Below are 15,923 nucleotides of genomic sequence, written 5' to 3'. Positions count from 1 at the left end.
AAAGGCGCTGGTCGACAAAAGTAAACAATATACATAATAAATAACAGATTTTTAACCCTTTTTGTGAGTTTTGGGACGATTTTGGAAGTTTGTCCTAAGAACGCAGAGTAATTTCTCATCGCTAAATGGATTGGTGACTTTATTTTAGTTCAATCAATTTTAATTTTACATTGGTTACAATTTTTTCGCTATGACAACCACTCACAAGTGATTTTTAAATTCGCTTTAAAACTGTTGCTCTTGGAAAAGAAAAATGAAAATTTATTAGAGATTTTATTTGTGGTACTTCTGAAGTATAACGTGTTTGGTGTACCGAGGAAAATTTTCTCTCAAACACACACAGTCACCGTTACCAGTCAAACTTTCATATCACACCATTTAATCCGGTTGCTGGCCGGATGCAAAACTGACAGCAAAAAGTCGGTAACAGGAAAAATGCACGCTTCTACGGCTCGAGCAAGATAGCTACTATAACAGGGTAACTTCCAACTTCCAGCTGAGCGAACAGGGAGCGGAAAGTTTTTCGTCTCGGTTCTCGGCGCAGTAAAAAAAAAATAACGGAAAACTCACTCCAGCAGATGTCGCTTCCGAGCAGATTTATCCTGCAAACCCTCGGCCTCGGCCTTGTTGGTCACAGATCGATGTGGGCGCCTCTTTTTTGCTGCTTTTTCGGTTCTTCGGCTCGAAAATCTGATCAGGTGCGTTTAATAGACTTTCGTGTGCCAGCTGCCGGATACCGGAAGAAAGGAGTTTCCTACAGGTTCAATGTTCCGTGTTTCTCTATCTCGCACTGTTCACTTTATCACGGATGTCAAGCGAGCTTGTGTAGCAGTGACGTAGGGTCCGCAGCTTCCGTTTACAGCTCAGGACAAAAATGTAAAGAAACTGTCGTTTTGTGGTTAACTTAATTCAAGATTTTAAATATGTCGCAAACTAGTAATTAATTGGTTTTTCATAGGTATACCATGTTTTATATGCCGGTAATCGAAACTTCACCCTATCTCTGCAAAAGGGGAGTCAAGTTGCAGCTTTGCGTGAATGCTGACAAATGTTCACAGCTGTATATAAGTGGTGAGTGGTTGCGGAGGGGTTTTTTATCTTTATAGTACCGACACTTCACAAGATCAATGATGCTTTCGAAGGAACGGAGAGGTGAAATCGGCTTCCGATATTTGACAATTTACTTTCTATTGAGGTTTGCATTTAATCTGACACCGTGTCTATGGTGTGGTTTACCGATCCGTTTCATCGGGGAAGTTACATGCGATAGCATTCCGGTGTGGGGCTGAATACACTTTTTAACCTGTGAAACATTCCTTGGTTTACATAAGCTAGAAATTATTCTGCTGTGTTTCGTGTCAGTAAATAATTATTATGCAATCATCTCCAGGCAATTCTGGTCATGAAGTAGCACGTTTTTATTTGTAAGCGCTAAACATTTAAGATAGCTAGCGAACAATATTGTTGCAATTCCAAGTAGACATTTGAGGCTGGTATGTTACGGGGGAAATTCTACACATGTGTGGATGAAGGGGACTGAAACCAACCTGAACGTTGCATCAATATAACTTCAGTAAGTGAAGGCTCATCAACAGATGCATTGGGGCTCTTTGTTGTATGTTGTTGAATATAATCTGCAGAATCATATACGGTAGTTTGTTTTTTTTTGTGTGTAAAGCATCGTCATAAGACATAAAATGTGATAGAAAGTTGCTTGGAAGAAAAAAAAATCTCTATTTCTTTTGGGTGATCTCTATGTAGATAAGCGGTTTTAACGTCAACATATGTTACCAGCATCCTCTCCTTTGTAGCGACGGTAAGTCAAACACTAAACGTTTGCATCTTGGCAACATCTTGTGAGCATACAACTCGTCAAAATCAGCGCCGAATATCTGCGTAAAGCCTTGAGCCACTGTTTCGAGAGCTGCAAAAACGTGATTGAAATTATTTTTACCCAAAAAATTTATTTCAGAGCCGTAGTGTTTTCAGCAAAGTTAAACCCCATTTCATAGAAGTTGCCTATTTGTGATTTATTCACCTAAAAATTGAGAAACGATTTTTTTTTTGTTCGGCAAAGTTGTAGAGCACACTACAAGAAAAAAATTTGTCAAAGACATCATACTTCTATCTGCCAATTTGAACGGATTTTTGTGAAGTTTTCTATAGATTGCCTCTAAAAGTATAACTTTTTTTTTTCAATATACCATATAGTAGTGGTTTTCTGCAGTTTTCTAATGTACTACAATGATGTTTGCTATAGCGAATAAAAATCAAAGAAAGTTTATTTTTATCTCTCATATTTCTATGGTTACCAACGATTCTCATTGAAACAATGCACGTATTTACTAACAGAAATCTACAAAATCTGCTTATATCTGAAGACAAATATTAAAGCTAATGACTAATACATCAGATATACGAGATTTAGGCATTTGTCTTTCAATATCTCATGTATTCTTTCAGTGTAGATGTAAATACCTGTAAGTAAATTAGTGCATTATTTCAATAAAAATCTTCAATTACTAGATAAATTTAAGAGATATAATTAAACTTTTTCCAGTAAACTTGTGTGTTTTATTATAGTTAACAATATTGTAGAGCATTGAAAGTTTTTAGAAAAACACAATAAAAAGTTATATTGAAGAAAATGATTTCTAGGAACATTCTGTAGGAAACTTCACTATAGTTCATTTTAATTGACATATGGTCGGTGTTAAGTCAGACCGGACCAAGTGACATTTTGATTAATTCGAGAAAAACGAGTTTGAAGTTTACTACCCTGTGAATTTAGCAGATTTCCATATTTCCGCGTAATTTTGGTATTATGAGCTAGAGTTACTCTTTGACTGTATCTTATAAAGTGACAATTAAGAAAAACAGCGTTATGAACTCGACAATGACCGATAACATAACTGACTAGGTGAAGTTGGTCCACTCTGACTGAACAAAAGAATGATATGAAATCAGTTGGTTCATTGTGATTCATTGTGTTCATTGTGATATTTATAGCCAATCAATCGAACAGTTAAAAAGTTTTAAAATTTTATTTTTTGCTTCTTCAGCACCAAAAATAATACAAGTTATATAAAATGTAATTGAACAAACTCAATGAATGCAACCATCCTCTCTCACTTTATTATTATTTTTATCAACCTTTTGCTTTTCTTCTAGAAAGGTATAGCAATCACTGGAAAAACCAAAGGTATGAAAGTGGTCCCAATGACCGAATGTCATATACCACTCGACCCCTTTCGACGAACTGAGCATTTTCTGTATGTATGTATGTATGTGTGTATGTGTGTATGTGTGTGTGTGTGTGTGTATGTGCAACTTTTTTTTCTCACTCACTTTTCTCAGAGATGGCTGAACCGATTTTCATAAAATTATTTGCAAATGAAAGGTCTAGTTGCGCCATAGGTTGCTATTGAATTTCGTTATAATCGGATATTTAGTTTAGAGGTTATGAATCAAAATGTAAAAATCATGAAACATCAATATCTCAGAAACCACACCGCCGAATTGAATAAAACTGATTTATAATGATTGGGCTGTCTCCAAAATCCTTAATTTTTAAATTTCGTAATGATTGAACATATGGTTCAAAAGTTATGTAAAGAAAAGTTATCCTGAGGTTGTTTAAACTCACTCATTTTTCTCAGAGATGGCTGAACCGATTTTCACAAAATTAGTGTCAAATGAAAGGTCTAGTAGCCCCATAGGTTGCTATTGAATTTCATTGCAATCGGATTGTAACTTTGTCCGTTGTTCATAAAAATGTGAAATCACATAATGAAAGTAAACATATTGACTTTCTCCTAACGATCACTGGCTAATTAAAAGGTAGAAAAGTGATCCAAATGGCCGAATGTCATATACTACTCGACTCAGTTCGACGGATCGAGCATTTTCTGCATATATGCATGTATAGGTGTATATGTTTGTGTGTGGGTGTGTACGTGTGTATGTGCACCTTTCTTCGCACTTACTTTTCTCAGAGATGGTCTGACCGATTCGTTCTATGGTGGTGTCGAATGAAGGGTCTATTTGCCGCTTAGATTGCTATTGAATTTCATTGTAATCAAAACTTTTAGTTTTGGCCCTGCGTAAGAATGTGAAAAACGCTGTTATATCTCAGAAGCTATGAACATAGTTGAATTCAAATAAATTGGCTTTCAAACCCTTAAACAATCAAATTCATAATGTTTAAACATGTGGTTTGGAAGTTATAGAAAGACACGTAACCCGCAGACTGTTTAAAAGTATAGCTACGATCAAAATATGTGGCCTCAACATCATTTAAATTTGATTTTGTACTACTTCAATGTTTGCGGCCTCGCTCGGGATTAAAATTGAAATTAAAAGTCAAAACGAAAGAAACGTGTTCTGGAGACTATTCAATCTCGCTCATGTTTCTCAGAGACCGATTTTCATAAAATCAGTGTCATATGGAAGGTCTTGTTGCCTCATAAGACCCTGATGATTTGTTTTTGCAAACGGATTATTACTTTGCCTGTTATGTTTAAAAATGTGAAATCAAGCTATGAAAAGAAACATATTCCGAAGACTTCATAAACTCACTCACTTTTCTCAGAGATGGTTGAACCGATTTCCACGAAATTAATGTCAAGTGAAAGTTTTAGCTGCCTCATAACACCCTATTGAATTTTGCTGTAATCGGACTGTAACTTCGTCTGTAATGTATCGAAATGTGAAAATCACGAAACTTCATTATCTCAGAAACTACACAACCGATTTAAACAATATTGATATCAGATAAACGGGCTAGTTCCCGCCAGGACCTGAGAACCCGAGGCCTTTCGTGATATCTTGGCTTGAACAACAGCGAACAACAACAACGAACCATAACCAGCAACTGAACCCCGCACAATACTTCCAGGACCCGAGGATTACAAGCCCCTGTCCCAGCTCATAACATCGTGGCTTAGCAGAACAAATCCATACATGCTGCATATTAATGGCCATTCGACGATCATCAGACGACCATTCAACTATAAAACATTAATTGAAAAATATATGCTAGTTTTAAGATAGACTTAATTTCAGCTCGTAGTCGGCAGCGAGGATAAAAAATTTGCTTCAAGATTTTAAGTCATCAGATATTATTGGCGCCGTTAAACATTAAACTGTATTTGTGCCGTGTCAAAACAACGATAGTTGAAGAAAAGAAAAACGGGCTAGTTAAGGGTTAACTGATGAATTATGGTTGAACACGTGGTTTCAAAGTTTGGCTGCCCCATACGTTACCGTTTCATTTGATTGTAATCAAACTTAAGCAACCGTTATGTTTTAATTTGTAAAACAACGGAAGTCTATTATCTCAAGTATTACACGATTTATTTGAACATATCTAGTGTCATACAAACGAGTAATCTCTCAAACTTACAAATAAACTTCATAACAATTTGATATGCTGTTCAAAAGTTTTGGAAAATAAAGAAATTCAAAGACTATTCAACATTATACCTCAACGTTCCCGGTATCGCTCGTGAATCAATTGTTCGAAATTAAGAGTCATTTCTTTTATTTCGCTTTTTCTTAAGCACTAACATTACGCCAAATTTCATATTTAATACTTCAATTACAACATCAATATTTTAGAACCCAAATAGTGAACATAACTTTATGGGATTTAAGCATTCATGTAAATCTATTTTTACAAATAATAAGTTTGAATGAGAAAAGCTGAGTCTGACCGCTAGGTGGATTAATTTAGGTTTTAGGATATGATTCCTTGGTAGAATCGTTATTCTTGAGGTCAAAATCCCTATTATAATCGGAACTTGTTTTTAAAAATGAAAATTTGCGTGCCTGGTAGCTTTGTAATCAACTTATCCTGACTTCAAACCAATGCAAACAATGGTCCACTCTGTCTGAATACTATAAAGCGTTATATATGGTCAGCATAGCGATAGCAAAATTCGTCAAAAAATACATTCAAGTACATTTCTGTGTGTAAAACATACATGTTCCCGATGAATGATGGAAGAAAGTATCCTCTAATGAAGAGAAATCCAAAAAATCGCTTGGATATTCGTCTATTTGCTGATTTTTACCAACAAGTGACTAGGTTGTAGTTGCCAATAACCTAACACTTGGTTCGTTCTGACTGCACACTATGATTGCTTTTCTTTGATCATTCAGAAAAAAATATGCCAAAGGTTCGCTATTTGAGGGATTAATCGACTCTGGTTGTTGTGTGATGTAGCTTAAGTAAATCTTGATTCAATGCAATCATTAACTCGTTTTTTCCAATTTTGCGACTTGGTCCGGTCTGACTTAACACTGACCATATGGAAGTTTTATATCGACAAAGTTGTTTCTTATAAAATGTGCTACAATTTGACTGAGCCATGTGGATTTTATATGCAAAAATGAAATAATTGATTTTTTTCTCACTTTAAAGTAGATCCATCACAAAATTCTAACTTTTATAAAATGGAGAATAATTATTAAAATAACATTACAGAGGAAGCTTTGGCTCCAAAATCATTTTTTGAGTGAAAAGAAATTAGTGTAAATTAGTGCAGTATTCAAGAAAAATCGTCAATAAGGGACGATCCATTAATGATGTCACGCAAAATTTGGAAAAAATTAACTCCCCCCCCTCCCCCTTGTCACAAGCTGTCACAATTTTTGTATTGATTGGATTGAGAGACACTAAAAATTAATGAAATTGCGCTGTCATTCATAAATTAACATGCTCAGTGAAACAGAATCAACGAACATTATGCTGTGGTTAGGTAAGTGACTTTTTTATTTATTTATTTTTTTTTTGAGTTGAAATGTGATGCCATACTCAAGCTAACCCCCCTCCCCCCTATGTCACAAAATGTCACAATAATCGAAACCCCCTCCCCCCCCTAAACGCGTGACATCATTAATGGATGATCCCTAACCAAAGAAATATGTGAGATAAAAATGAACTTTCTTCAAAGAAATTGTTTGTTTCGTTGTGGCAAACAATAGTAGGTATAGAACATTAAAAAATTGTAGAAAATCACCAAGAATTGATTTTCAAAGGTAATCTATAGAAAACTCCGCGAAAGTCATTTTAAATAGGTAGATAGAAGTATGATGTCTTCAACAAAGTTGTTTCTTTTAATATGTGCTACAACTCTGTCGAACAAAGTGAATTTTTATATTGCGAAATGTGAAGAGCAATATTCGTTCCTCACTGTTATGTCAATTAATCACTAAATTGCAACTTCTATAATGTGGAAATTATTTAATGGAACAACTTTACTGAAGACACTGCGGCTCTAAAATAATTTTTTTTGGGTCAAAATAATTTCGATCACGTTTTTGCAGCTTTGCAAACAATTCCAAATTTTGCCTTAAAATGGATGATGTTGCTTTTTGTCATTTGTCTTCTGTTCACCCGAAGCCGAAGTTTACCGAAATATCACGATTTTTATGAAGGGTGAAAGCACCAGTTTTGGCCATAGTATGTTGTGTATAAGAGATATTTGCTATTCTTCTAGGGTCTTATTCTGGCCATAGCATTTCTATGTTGGAAGCTGGTGGTAATTTTGATATCGCAAAGGAAATTCATACCAAGATGTCTATTCTTTTATCCATGTGCTTTAATAAGTTGGGCCTGATGCTGGTAACAACATTTGTTATACAGTGACATGCGTTCGTTTAGACGCACCACGTTTTTCACAGGTTTTTCTTTCAAAACTTATTGAATTTTGAATGTCATCACTTATTCGTTTACTGTGTTGAACTGGCATCCATTGGCGTAAACTCTTGCAACCAAGATACCCCGGAGGTTGTCGATCGGGTTGCAATCCGGACTACATGCTGGTCCATCAAGTACGGTGATGTCTTTTATAGAGAACCAGGCCTTGGTTTATCAGGAAAAATGAATAGTATCGTTGTCTTGCTGAAATACAATAGGTTCATCCATATAATCCTCCAAGTAGGGAATAATAACGTCTTCCAGAAGCTTACAGTAGTTGCTGGAATTAATGTTGGTAGTGATCCAGCAGATGGAAGGCTTTTCGTCATAAGAAAATCTTTCCCATACCATAACCTTTCCTCCGCCAGAATTTCGCTTAGATCGAGAGACATTAAATTCCGCTAAATCGTACCAGTAGTGAATGTCACAGGCCATTTTTCATCAGGAAAAAGATAACCTCACTGGCCCTGACTATTACAGTCAATACTGGCACGATTTGGCGGAATTTAATGTCACTTGACCCAAGTGAAATTCTGAAGGAGGAAGAAATTATGGTATGGAGAGGATTGTCTTATGACAAGAATCTTCCTATCTGCTGGATCACCACCAAAATCAATTCAAGCAACTACTGTAAGCTTCTGGAAGACGTTTCAGGGTTGTTACAGCCGGCGCGGATTTCGCGTTTTTTGTGGATTTTGCGTTTTTTGCGGATTTGGCGGGTTTTTACTACTCCATGGCGCGGATTTTGCGAAAAGCCTTGCAACCCTGCTTTCAATTACCTAAAAATCAGGATATCGACTGAGGGGCTGGCAGCACCCTTTCAGAGTTCAATGAAACATGGTGGGTGTGTAGTAGGGTGCCAATCACTTGTATGAGAAAAAAGTAATCACAAACTTTAGGAAAAAACCCTATACAAAATGTTTACCTGTCCGAAAAACACCCTGTGCAAAATTTCAGATCAGTTGGATTCAAAATGGGGTGGCGCAAAACGAAGTTAGACCTTGAAAAATCCGAAAAATCACAAAAATCATGATTTTTTTTTTCAGATGATACCAGATCTTGACGTTTTAAGCATTTTGAGCTATCTAACACCAAATTTTTTTTCGAGAACCGAAATTTCATGCAGCCCCCTTTGGGTGAATTATTTGATTTTAAAGACCAAACTTCAACCGCTTTTTCGATTTTTCACTAGGTGTTTTTTCGGGCAGGTGAAAATTTTGTATATGGTTTCTTAAAATTACCATTTTAGTTGGCATCCTAGTATGTAGACTTTACTAAACTGAGCAACTTTGCATATACTATTTTTTTTTTAAATTATCTAGACTTACATTAAAAGAGAACTGAAGTTTTTTTGTAAATCGATATATCTGAATAATGACAAGAGAAAAAAAGTCGAGAAGGAATGACTAAGAAAGTTGTCTGAATTTCAATTCAAAAATTATTGAGCAAATAAATAATTGAGATACTACAAAAACCAAATTTCATCGTAACCGTTATGTGCTCGACAATAAAACACCCTTACATGCCCCCAAAATGGTGCTTCCCGAAAAGATTCTACTGGGACTTCACTAATAACATAACTCTTTGGATGTTATGTGGTAGTCCTGAATAGATTCAAAATGGCAAATGAGGTCGATTTACGGCCTATGAATGTCATCCCGGCTCCGAAAATACTCATATTGGGTAGTATTTGGCCATTTTTGGCTGATGTTCATGAACTGGAAGTTGCCACCTTGGATTTTTTTTTGTTTTTAAAGAGGCTTTGCCTAATTTGGCATTCGCCTCTGTCCTTGGATTTCAAAACGACGTCTAGGGTCGATTTCAGGTCATCCTGATTTCGGAAATACCCATAACCGTATATATTACTTTTTAATTTAACGAGTTCTGAAATCACATGCGTCTCATCGACGTCAGTAATGACAAGAATTAGAGAAAAGTTGTTAAGTGCTGGCGTATAGAAAACCGTCCAAAATTCATTGATTATTCATTGAAACTCTTCTGAACATTTCAACATGGTCACTCTCAGTGTGTCGAAAAGTTGACATTTTTGCATGACATCGTATCGAAAAGTACTGTTGCCTCTCTTCCAAACTGCGACAGCAGCGTTGAACTGTACGCTTCTCTATTTGAGAGAATCGGGTGACTAGAAGCCAACACGGATGGTTAACGATTCTCTTTTGTGCCGATATCCGGCCGCTTCGATATCTCGACTGTCGCATTATGTGAATGACAATAATTAGCAATCTTGCGACAGTTTAGTACAGTAATAAGATGGAAAATAAATAATTTCTATAAATGTACTGCCGAAAAATATCATCAATCTTGTACCAGAAGATTTGTATCCCAACTTCTAAACTTTTTCATTCGAGTCTCATCCAAATTTAGCATATTTAAGCAAAAGCTGGACAATAAAGGCATGAATCTTACAAATTCAATTAACGTCCTCGGACCCAAATAAAAATCGATGCTAAGTAAATTCATTTTACTTCAATTTTTAATAAATGCAATAAATAGCAAAGACAGCTACAGTCAATAACACCCGAGCCAGAGATTGTCTATACAATGACAACAATATAAAAAGAAGTGAGCGAGAGAATTGTTGTTCATATTGAATTCGTGACAAAAAGCAAGAAATAAAGCAGATCTTATGAAACTTCGGTAGCGTCTACTGTCGCGTAGTGTATCATTCCACAGTGGTAACTACAAAAATCTTGCTGCTGTCGTGTGAATACTGTAGCGTACCAGTACAATTTCCCACCCTGGTCACTCTTAAGAAAAAAAAAATCTAAAAACTTTTTTATTTATTTTAAAAACTTCTTTATTTGGAAATCTCAAATTTGTTCAAAATGCAAATTTACAATATTGTTGATGTTTATTTTTTGTTAATTTCAAACTGTTTGTTTAGGTACAAAAGTAAAAAAAAAACACAGAGGCAAAGCAAAGCAAAGCCTTGATGCTACATTCGATTCGGAACTTGACCTTCTGTTTATTATACACAGACTTCGCTGCCGACTGTTAAGTGTACAGGACGATAACACTAACAGTCTTTCCCGTGCCGAGACTCGAGCCTACGACAACTGGCTTTTTAGCCAGCATCGTACCTTGAGACGCCTACTTAGCAGTTGCATCAAATCGTCGTTTAAAGCTTTGTTTACAAAAATGTTCACGTACATTAATAATCAGGGTGGCCACTCTACCGGGAAAAGCGGGAAAAAGACGGGAATTTCAAATCACCGGAAAAAAGACGGGAAAAGCGGGAAATTAGGCTTCACATCAGGAAAATCATCCTCCTGCATGTCTTCTACTAATGTTGCCAATGAAAAAGTTGTAGCAAATTAATTCCTAGATCTGGAAAATATATACATTGGATTAAAAAAGAATATTATTCATTTTTTTAATAATTATTTATTTTTTCAAAATTATAACGATCTAAAATTGGTGTCATTAAAAAACTATTTTGGCAATACAGTTTTTTGATATATCTTAGAATTTTTAAGATGATTTCGTTAGGATGTGTTGTATACTGTTATGAAAAAGGAGCTCAAGTTTATCGAATTCCTGAAAAACTTTCATGCTTTCGTTTAGAAATGTATTAAAATTGCTTTTTACGCAATTTTGGCTTGGGGTTTCACGCCTTTTTTTAATGCGAATTTCGGAATTTCCGTGGTTTATCTTGCAGATTTTCAGGAAAAGTCGCGTTTAACACCGATTATTTTGAATAATATTCTTTTAAAATTGCTTATTCAGAGTGTCGGTTGAATTTATTTTACGGATTTTAGAGTATTTCTCAAACATTTCATTGGTCCCAGAATCGAAACTTTTCGAAAAAAAAAATGTTTCGAGATGACAGATCTCAACGTTATATGAATTTCCAACACATTTACCATAAAAAATAATTTTAACAGTTCCATGTGAATTTTTCCATTGGTCTCTTTGAGGCTCTTCTTCCCGAAGTTCGCTTGAGAACAAATTTTACATGAGAAGACAAAACTTCTAAGCTCTAATGTAAAATGATCGATGTTCAATTTTTTTCCATACATTTCATTGGCATTCGAGAGTAGGTTGACAGAGAGAAAAAGCAGAAGGAAGATTGTCAACGATTTTTAGATTAAAAGGGCGCAAATTGTGCAGGAGGTCTCCATGAAGGTACTTGCTAAAGGCGATGAACAGTAAAATTAATGGTTTTCACATATTTTTTTTTTAAATAGAGCACCGAGAAAATTTAAATCCTATCATCGGGAAAACCGGGAAAAAAGCGGGAAATCGAAAATTGATTTTTAGTGGTCACCCTGCATTAAAAAACTTTTACTTGAGTCTCTTCCATGTTTCTACAGAGGATGTTGCTCAGACTTTCCGGAAACATTTTTAATGACATTCAACTTATGTTTGAATGTTAGACCTGAATTTGAGTTGAGGGATTTTTCTTCTTTTTCGATTGTTTCTACTCTTTCGAGTTTTGCGCTATACGTGAGTTTAATATACTTAATCGTATTAATAACCTTTTTTTTTTCTAGTTAAACCTATCTCGTCCTTTTGAATAATTTCAACAAGATTTTTTACAAATTTTAGTAAAACTTCCTATAATTTGCAACTCACGAAGATTCTTAATTACTTGTTGAATGTTCCGACAATATATGGGATTAAATGGTTATCCATCACTTTTCATATCTTAAGTATTTATCGAACCTCTCAACCCACATTTCTAAAATCTCGTCATTCAATTCTCACTTTTTAATCATACTCTTCTCAACAAGAAAAAATCGCGAGAGTAAAAATCAGTGCTACAGGCATTTTACATTTGTATATAAGAATTTCCAAACAACATTTTTGGTCAGCATCATTCCTAAAAATGGCCGCAGTAAGCCAACTGTCCTGCGTTTTAAGCTAAATACAAACAAGTTGTACATATCAGCATGACATTTTAAAGATGGTATTAATTTTACCATGTTGAATCATAAAATTTTCTTGATTTTTTTTTCGGCGCGGATTTAGTTTCCACGGCGCGGATCAAAAACCCGTGGCGCGGATTTTGCGGATTCAAAATTGAGGTTTCTGTAACAACCCTGCGTTTTGGTTCTATACTTGGTGCTAATATGGATGAACCGAGTGTATTTCAGCAAGACAACGCTTCTATTCATGTTTTCCAACGAACCAAGGCCTGGTTTTCTGAAAATGACATCACCGTACTTGATGGACCAGCATGTAGTCCGGATTGCAACTCGATCGAAAACCTCTGGGGTATCTTGGTTGCAATAGTTTACGCCAATGGATGCCAGTTCAACACAGTAAACGACCCTTAATCATGCATACGTTCATGCTGGCAACAAATCTCTGTAAATACTCTCAATAACCTTGTCAATTCAATGTCCAGAAGAGTATTTGTAGTTATTATGAGTAGGAGAGGAGCTACAAAGTATTAGCCAACTGCTTGACTCAGAAAATTTGAGCTTTTACTACGTTGACTTGAGGTGCGTCTAAACGAATGCATCAGCTTATTTTTAATTTTTCGCATTTTTCATTCTATCAAGTGCACTTTTTTTGAAGAAACGATGCTTTTTGTTTTTGTTTATGATATCAAACAATAATAATGGAAGACATTCAAAATTCAATTAGTTTTGAAAGAAAAACCTGTTAAAAACATAGTGCGTCTAAACGAACGCGTGTCACTGTAGAAATGGACAAGCTTGAACAAAGTTAGCTCTATGGAAAATAACCTGCAAATTACCTAAACGTTAGACTGTTTAGTTAACTGGGGAAAGCATAAAGAAATTATTCTTACTAAAACTAAAATACGCATATTTATTTGCTAAAGTTTGTAATAATTTTGTCTAATAGTATCAACAGTTTCAATAGGAGACTTCGAAATAGGAGTAATTTGAGATACTTTTTCACAATTATCAATTTTATTCTATCATGGCCAAAACCGGTGCTTCTACCCTATATGATATATATTCTGATCTCTATCTTCGTAAATGTATTCATTGGACTAATGTTGTGTTGTGCATTCCACACATTTTTTGTGCGAAATAAGAGATGAAATTGTGCGAAACGGAGACACAAAGAGCTTGAGCTTGATCGACCGCACATATCGTAGTTGCTCCTCCGTGATGGATTTCAGCTAGTCAAGTTGCAAAAAGAATCACCTTAAGATAGTTAATTTAATTTCTTCAATGTACAACAATTCAGTAGCTTACGCTTTGTAAAGATCGATAACGACACCAGTTTCGTTTTCACGGTCAGTTAGGAAACCGAGTTTACCTATGCATTGCTAACGACTGTTACAAAAAGCTTTTACCACCATGGTAAGAACAGGCTCCATCAATTCTCTTTATTTTTGCTCACGTTTCCTTCTCTACCTGTCAAACACCTGGGAAAAATAGAATTGCTCACAGAATGAGTAACTAACCACATTCAGTCGTAGAGCATTTCAGTCCAGTTGTTTTCTCTCACAATTTGAGAGGGAGCAGTTTTCATTAGATGTTTTTTCCTGTATGGACTTCCTCACTGAGACCAGAATCGTTGATCTATTGTGAGACATGCCCGGGTATTTGCTGTATCCCGCATTTATATTATTATCAGTACCGCTATTAAGGAGTGGCATGCTTAAATAATAATTTTTTTATCAGTGCTTGTGTGTATCGTGCTACTCTCCCTTTTTACACGCTTACTGTTCTTCTATACCTTGCCTCGTTCCTCCTGCCAAATATCACCAATTTTTATAATTTCCTGGAGAAGTTTTGTCGTGCGTCCTTCTGGCCAGTTTTATTGATAAGAGGGACTTATTTTTGTTAAGAGGAAGTCACGCAGAGGTATTGTAGGTTTCAGCGAAAAGGAAAGGTAAGGTGGGAAGCCGGAGAACAAACCCATGCTTAAAATCCATTTTTCGAGCCTGATTCTACTAAGATTCGAACCCACGTCATCCGCTTGACAAAGCGGACTCTGTAACCTTTTGGCTGCGCAGCTCCCCCACTTTTTTGACGTAGGACTACGTCTTTGTTTTCTATACTAGATTACATCTTGTGAAATTGGGAATGAAACTGGCAAATGTTGCGTCAGATTTCAAACGATTATAGCAAGCGAACGACTCAATGCATCTTAGTCATTTATATGTCGGTGTATAGATAAAGTGTGTAACAATTGTTTGATATAATGTTTAACATTGTTGCTTTACTGCTTAATGGTGAAAAAAGGTGAAAAGTCCCAAGGTCAAGCTTTCCCATACATTTCCCTCGCTATTGGCTTCCTTCCTGAGCGCGGATAACAATAAAATGGACGGAATAAATTCCACTGCCTACATATTTTGACTCAACAAAGTGTTTTGTTTGTTTGTCTTTCTCTTAGCTGCGTGTCCACGCCTTAATGGCAAAAATCTACTCTGAACTCGATACAAAAGACTGCTATAAAAATTCAGCTTCAGTCTAGTTTTTCACAAAATAGCGAGTAGAGTATAGCTGTTAGAGGTACGCGACATTGAGAAACGAGAGCTGCATACGAGTCAACTTCCAGGCACTGCGGAGCATGTTACCTTTATTTTGCATACGGCAGCAACAGTTACCATCGTACGCTGCAGGATATTTCACTGTAGGACACAGCGGAGAGCAAATTTTATCATGCGCGGCCAAGAAAAATATTCAAAGCTACCGTTGGTGCGATCATCAGCGTTCTGTAGCACGAATTTCATACTGAAGATTTTGTAATCGGTTCTTTTTAGAACTAAAGATGCTTGAAGATACGAACTATGATAATTTTCGCAACTACTACTAGTGTAAAATTTTCATGTATTCATGCATCGTTAGTTTTACAATAAGGACCATCAAATATAAACGGTACTGTTGCCTATGAACAGTTTATCGCAGCATGCAATATGAGCATGAGCATGAGCATGATTGACCGCCCGCGGTTGCTCCTCCGTTATTGCCAGATCAGGTGTAATTACACAGAGAACCAATAGATGATGCTTGGGATTAACATTCATCCTCAATGTGTAAAAACTGGTGACCTTAATCTTTATATTAGGCAATACCAGCGCCGGCCGCATCCGAATGCAGGTCAAAGAAGGAGTATGTATAGGAATATGTTGACACGATACTCGCTTTATTGGAAGCCGAGAACACCTCTGCACTTCCACGAGAAATCACTGGGATGTTGGAGAAAAGGGTAAGGTTTGCAGCAGATTTCGTTTTGGAAAACGATGCGCTGAGTTCTAATACCGGGTTCATAA

The 15,923-nt window shown here is 36.0% G+C and overlaps 1 protein-coding gene across 16 annotated transcripts in view; it reads right to left on the bottom strand.

The window, feature by feature from the left end:
* Positions 1 to 15,923, bottom strand: part of LOC129731687 (uncharacterized) — a 377,272-nt gene that overhangs the window by 145,317 nt on the left and 216,032 nt on the right. The window lies entirely within an intron of this gene.

The sequence above is a fragment of the Wyeomyia smithii genome, chromosome 3 (assembly GCF_029784165.1).
Source record: "Wyeomyia smithii strain HCP4-BCI-WySm-NY-G18 chromosome 3, ASM2978416v1, whole genome shotgun sequence".
Taxonomy (NCBI): domain Eukaryota; kingdom Metazoa; phylum Arthropoda; class Insecta; order Diptera; family Culicidae; genus Wyeomyia; species Wyeomyia smithii.
This window is presented reverse-complemented; position numbering and strand designations above follow the sequence as displayed.